This window comes from Sinocyclocheilus anshuiensis, unplaced genomic scaffold, assembly GCF_001515605.1.
Source record: "Sinocyclocheilus anshuiensis isolate Anshui unplaced genomic scaffold, SAMN03320099.WGS_v1.1 scaffold746, whole genome shotgun sequence".
Taxonomy (NCBI): domain Eukaryota; kingdom Metazoa; phylum Chordata; class Actinopteri; order Cypriniformes; family Cyprinidae; genus Sinocyclocheilus; species Sinocyclocheilus anshuiensis.
Window position 1 is genome coordinate 112,547 of NW_015544173.1, and position 7,324 is coordinate 119,870.

Sequence of the window (7,324 nt, forward strand, 5' to 3'; positions counted from 1 at the left end):
GGATTTCAAGTTTTCTCTGACTGCAGGTAAGGTATAGACTAAGGTGCACCTGCCATTAAACTTGGCCGGTAGTACACTATAGATTGAGGTTCCGCATAGCCAAAACATGCCTGTTGGAGGGGGAATCCTGCACCATTGGTTCACACTAAATAGCTTGGGTAATGATCGAGTTTGCCTAATACATACTTCCACATCCTCATTCTTTTGTCGTGTGGATGATGAGATTTCTGTCTTCAGTGACATTCCCATTTTAATTATGAAACCACATGCAGCACTGGGAATTTTTCCCAAGTCTTTAGAGTCTGAGGATAGATATTCAACACACCAACTAAATGTCATTGGTAAGAGTAAGTCTGTCATAACAGGTGTGCTTGTCGTCAAATTGCAGGACCTTAAACCTGGAGTGCAACATGGTGAGGCTGGAGGAGCAGTCACGTCATGACATGTGCTTTTGTTAAAAATTCCATTAGTGACCACACCAAATAGAGTGCAAGTATCACAGTCAGAAATGGGGTGTGCTACCCATGGGATTCCTACTCCTACCGAAAGTGGATGTGGCATGCAAACGTTCTTTCCAGCAAACAAGGCATTTCTTGACATATTCATCAGCTCTAAGAATATGTTGTTTCTGGAGTCTATACTTTGTGCGATGTCCATGATGATTACTAGTATGGCAATCTTGATCATGTTGATGGATGACTGAAGTTCCCGTATGTGATTCTCTGCGTTGTGTATTTAATTTTTCTTCCGTGACAGTTGGCTTGGTAGGGGGTCTAGTTGTCTTTCAGAGGTGGTGGCTTCATACACAGGTGATGAGGTCGGTGTGTATGGGTCTCGGGACAGCCCTCAAGTGGTATCTGCACAGAGTAAGAAAGAAAACAAAAGACGACAGAGCAGCATTTGTAAAAGACTGCAAACACTAGGGTTGTATCCTTTGTTCGATCTGAGTCTGCTATTGTTGTTCCTTCTTTCTCTATTTCTTGATTCCTGCGACACCTAAAGAACAGCGAGGTAAGGATGGACTAGTGGATGGGGAAGGCCTCTGAGGGATTCTTCACCCAGGATTGGCCCCCGAAGCCTGTTGCATTCGGTTCTTTCCTGGGCTCCTCACTGGTCCGTGTGTCCTATCCTATCCCTGTAGGTGGAGGAACAACTTTACAATGTGAAACATGAGTCCAGGTTTTCCTTCCCTGACACAACACTGCAGCTGCTGTAATCAACATCACTTGATGTGGTCCGTGCCACTTAGGCTCTAACGGTTTGTTTCTGAATGACTTTATCATGACCCACTGACCTGGGATGATTGTGTGTCCCCCTTCTGGTGGAGTCTGCCAACACGACTCAACTCTCTCTCTGGCACTTTGTACTGCCTTTGTGAGGTTTTCACAGTAAGTGATCAGGGCATCTGAGGCAATGTGTACATCAGCATTTCTAAGATCAATCACACCTGGCATCTGCATTGGGCGTCCAGTAATAATCTCATGAGGGCTCAGTCCTACTGATCTGTTAGGTGATGCTCTCATACTACACAGTACCGCTGTCAGTGCTTCGACCCACGGTACTCCTTCCTGATGCATTTTGCTTAGCCTGGTTTTGATTGTTCTGTTTGCTCGTTCAACCTGTCCTGATGCTTGTGGCCTGTATGGGCAGTGAAGATTCCACTTAATCTTCAACATTTTAGACACTTCCTTGACTACCTGTCCTGTGAAGTGTGTACCTTGGTCTGAGTCAATGCAATCTGGTAATCCCCATCTGGGAATGAAATCAGTGACAAGACATTTAGCAGTATGTCCAGCTGTAGCACGCCCTGTTGGATAAGCTTCTATTCATCTCGAGAACTTGTCTATTACTACCAAAACATCAGTTTTTCCCTTACAAGGAGGCAACGATATGTAATCAACTTGCAGGTGACGAAATGGTCCTGGTGGAGCTGGGGTATGTGTTGCTGCTGTAGCTGCTGCTGGCACATCATTATTTTTCTGACATGTAACACATCTCTTGACTGTTTCGGTGGCTACATTTCTGAATTTTGGATTCCACCATTGATTTGAGAACCTGTGATTCATCGTTGCTGGACCACTGTGACCCAAATTGTGAATTAACACCTTCTCTCAAATCGCCTTTACTCGCATGTTGTACTTCAGAAGTAACAGCAGACTCAAAATGTTGAATTCAGATTCAGTTAGAATTTGTGACATCAGCTGTGTGACTTCTGCTAACGACATGTCGTAGAGACGCATTTTGCTGATAAATTCTCTTCTAAATTCAGAAAAATGTGTGTGTGCTGAGGGTAAGCTCTGGGATATAGTCTCTCTATATTTTTAGGTCCTAGCGCTTTGACGCGTGGCGCTGCAGTCATCAAAAGCCTGACTAAGGCAGTAATACATTGTAGTTTATATACATTTTAAGGGGGCGGGATACATTCAGTAGAGGTGGAGACAATCTAACCCATAGCATGCAAATGAAGTACAGGCAATCAGCCCGACACCGGCATTTTCCCAGCCTTGATCTCATCAGCATAACAGTGTCATTCAAATGCATAGGTGCTAATCCAATCAGTCTGACAGTCCTAATCCAATCAGTATAACTACTCAAAGACTGGGGCAGAGGCACCAAGAGCCATTACAAACAAAAGGTGATCGTCTCAGTAATCTGGTTCATTTTACTAACAATAGGAGAACAGGAACAGACAGGAACCTCTTGCTACACTTTGCTTAAGATAATCATTTGTCTGATGTAATTTACCTTAAATGCTAAATACAATGTACTTCACCTTAGTTTTTCATGTGATGCTATGTCAGAACATAGGATCAGCATATTTTAAACAGATTCTTAAATTTGTAATCCCACAATAGCATTTGCAAAAGTCCATATTATGGCTATTATTTTTTTTCTTTCTTTGATAATTAACTAATATTTGATTCAATAGTACAATAAAAGATTGCTTTAATTAATTATTAATTTGTTACATTTATAAAGAGCTTTTCTGGGTACTCAAAGCACTTTACATGAATATCCTCAACCACCACCAATGTGCAGCATCCACCTGGATGATGCGACGGCAGCCATATTGCGCCAGAACGCCCACCACACACCAGCTTAACTAATATTTTATTCAATAGTACAATAAAAAATTGTTTTCAAGAAAACAATCAGAGATATAAAAAAATATAATCTCCAGTAAGTGTATTTTTCCTTACCTCTCAGGCAGAGTCGGGTAGGCGGTAGTATGTTTCCATACATTCTTGTTCTCTCTCAACAATGCTCTAACATCACACGTAGACGGCAACGCAATCTTGCTAAGCTACGTCCTATCTGCACCTCTTCTGCTGCACCTCTGTTATTTTCTGTGGGTCTCTGGAATTGTCAGTCAGCTGTCAACAAACTTCATTCTGGCCATTGCTTCTCAGTGTACTCTTAGTATCTTGGGCTTGACTGAGACCTGGATTTGTCCAAAAGACTCCGCAACCACTGCTGTTCTCTCTAACAACTTCCCTTTCTCTCACACTCTCCGTCAGGTTGGAAGGGTACTGGTCTTCTCATTTCTAATAATTGGAAATACTCAACCCATTCTTGCCTATGCAATAAAAAATATTTTGAGTTTCATGCTATTATGATAACAGCTCCTGTTAAACTCCATATTGTCATGATTTATCGCCATCTTGAGTTGACTTATCGTCAACTGGGCACCTTTATAGAGGAGCTGTATGGGCTGCTGTCCTCATTCTCTGTGAATGGCAGTCCACTTGTAGTCTTTGGTGACTTCGAAATCCATCTGGAGAAGCCTTACATTGCAGACTTCCACTTCCACTCCTAGCTTCATTCAATCTCAAATGGCTCGCTACCACAAGCACTAACAAATCAGGCAACCAGCTTGACTTAATTTACACATGCAATTGTATCACAGACAACATTTGGTAAAACTTCTAGATGTCACAAATCCGGTCCATGGCCTTCCGGCCGATTGCCACTAGAGGTCATTCTACCATTACATTGACTCTGACACTACACAGACTGTTACATGTCACTCCGGACTACAGTTCCCATCATCCATTGCACTTACACAGCTGAATTCACTGATTACACAGCCATCACTAATCACACGCTCACCTTAGAGCCATTACACACTCTATTTAAAACTCTCTCAGTTCCTGTTCAGATCGCCATGTATTGTTCTGCGTTTATCACTCATCTAGCGATAGCTGTATCGTCTCTGTTAATAAAGCCTTGCAGGTGGATTCGCACACTTCCTGTGTTCCCTCCGTAACAGAATACACGGTCACACAAGGATCCAGCGGCTTTCCTGAACGACACTGGCCAGGTATGGACACCGCAAGACTGTTATTAGCTCTCAAGCAGGGCACCCGATCGCTCGAGAGCTATATTCAAGAGTATTTAGATCTTGCATGTTTCTCTGATCTGCCGGACTGTGTGCTGATAGACTTCTTTTGTGAGGGCATTAACCAGACGCTCAAATCGGGACTAATACGTGAGAGTCCCCGTTCATCTCTAAATTATTTTATGGACTATGCTTTGTTGACTGTTGCTTCAACGTTCACTGTGGGTGTCGTGGAGGAATGTGACCTCGCACTCACTCGTGTAATGGCGGCCACACTAGAGCACACTCACAAAATGGCGGACACAACAGCGCCCCGTTATGTCACAGCTGCCAGGTATTGTGTTGGGAGCGTCTGAAAGCCGCTCCTTGGGGGGGTCTCTGTCACGAATCCGGCCCATGGCCTTATTAATTGGTAGTTCTACCATTACATTGACTCTCACACTACACAGACTGTTACATGTCACTCCGGACTACAGTTCCCATCATCCATTGCACTTACACAGCTGAATTCACTGATCACACAGCCTTCACTATCACACGCTCACCTGAGAGCCATTACACACTCTATTTAACACTCTCTCAGTTCCTGTTCAGATCGCCGTGTATTGTTCTGCGTTTATCACTCATCTAGCGATAGCTGCATTACCGAGCCTAGTGTCTTGTTTTCCTTGTTTTCTTCGTCTTGCCTTGTCAGTTTCCCCGTGTTCTGATCACTGCCTGTGTACCTAGATTATACCTCGAGTCTCGCCCAATTGGATACTGTTCGCCCCTGCCTGGACCTTTGCCTTGTACCTGGATTATCCCTCTTGCCTTGCCATCAATATACCTGTTTGCCATTTTCTGACCTATGCCTGTTTCTGACCACGTCTCTGTTAATAAAGCCTTGCAGATAGATCCGCATGCTTCCTGTGTTCCCTCCGTAACACTAGACATCTCTGCTCATTTCTTTATTACATTCACTACCTGTGTGCCACCAATTCCTCTACCAGTTACTTTTAGGCAAAACCTACGCTCCCTTTCACCCTTCCATCTTTCCTCTGTAGTGTCCTCCTCTCTTCCCTCAGCCACCCATTTCTCATCTCTGAATGCAAATACAGCAACTGACACTTTATGATCCACTTTAACTTCTTGTCAAGACAATATCTGTCTAGACAGGCCAGTGCAAAATACCCATTCTAACCTAAAAAGTTGCCCCATGCATCATCATCTTTAAGAATTTATTGAAGATGGTAGTGTAGCAGTTCTTCAATAGCGATGTTAGCATGTCTTCCTTCAAACAATTTTACCCTTGTATGAATCCTAGCTTCTCCCAAATTTATCTGTGGGATATAATTTTATACCTGAAGACAAAAGGGCTAGAAACAATACTGTTAGGACCTTCCTGCTGGAGATCCTGCAATCTACAAGACGTTCCTGAGGAATGCTGTTCCTTTGTTATTCTAATGGAATGGACCATTTGGTTCACACCTTTATAGACACAGTTACATTATATCTTTCACAGAATGACCAACAGAACTTTAACCAATCAGGTTTCAGCAGCAGCTATTCAACTGAGACTGCTTTTCTGTCGGTCACTGTTGCCCTGCAGATAGCGATAGCTGATTCCAAATCACCAGTTCTTATTCTGCTGGATCTATCTGCCACTTTTGACACTGTGAATCATCAGATTATCCTGTCTGCCATCGCCGGATCTGCACTCCACTGGTTTGAATCTTATATCACAGGTAGGTCTTTCAGGGTTTCCTGGGGAGGAGAGGTATCCAAAGAACATCAACTGGCCACAGGGTTTCCTCGGTGATCAGTTCTTGGACCCCTACTCTTCACCATATACACTACATCACTGGGACCCATTATACAAGCACATGGTTTCTCCTACAATTGCTATGCTGATGACACACAGCTCTATCATTCATTTCAACCAGACAATCCAATAGTAGCTGCATGGATCTCAGGCTGCCTGGCAAACATCGCGGTATTGATGAAGGACCTGCAGCTCAACCTGACAAAGACTGAGCTTCTTGTTTTCCCTGCCACTTCGACTCTACATTTGACTCTGATTTAATCATACTGATAGGTTCATAAAAAATTATTCTTTGGTGACCAGCTGATCTTCAAGGACCATATTGTAAAGACAGCTCGATCATGCAGGTTTGCATTGCACAACATCAGGAGGATCAGGCCCTTACAAACAGAGCATGCTGCACAACTTCTTGCCCAGGCCCTTGTCATTTCTAGGCTGGACTATTGCAATGCTGTTCTAGCTGGACTTCTATCTAGCACAATCAAACCTCGACAAATGTTTAAGAATGCAGCGGCACGACTGGTCTTCCATGAGCCCAAAAGGGCCCACTTCACTCCTCTCTTTATCTCCCTGCACTGGCTACCTGTTGTGGCTTGCATCAAGTTCAAGACATTGATGTTTGCGTACAGAACAGCCACAGGCTCAGCACCCTCCTACTTCCTCCTCACTCTTACGAATCTACATCCCCTACAGAAGCCTGAGATCTGTAAGCAAGCGATACCTTGTGGTAACAGAGGCATTTTCGTTCACCTTTCCTGGCTGGTGAAATTATCTTCCCATAATCGCAGCAATTAAAGGGATAGTTCACCCAAAAATAAAAATTAGCCCATTATTTACTCACCCTCAAGCCATCCTAGGCGTATATGACTTCCTTCTTTCAGATGAATTCAATCAGTGTTATATCAAAAATGGTCTTTGATCTTCAATGGCAGTCAGTGGGTGTTGCAGTTCATCGGTCCAAAAGAAGTGAAATAAAGCACATCCATCCATAATAAAAAGTGGCTCACACGGCTCCGGGGGGTGAACAAAGGTGTCCTGTAGCGAATATATGCATTTTTGTAAGAAAAATATCCATATTCAAAACTTGATAATCGCTTTAATGTAGCTTGCGCCAACAGTTGTACACGGACGCAGCTCCGGGCTGATGACGTATGAGGTCAGCGTTGCGCATGCGCCGGTGAGTC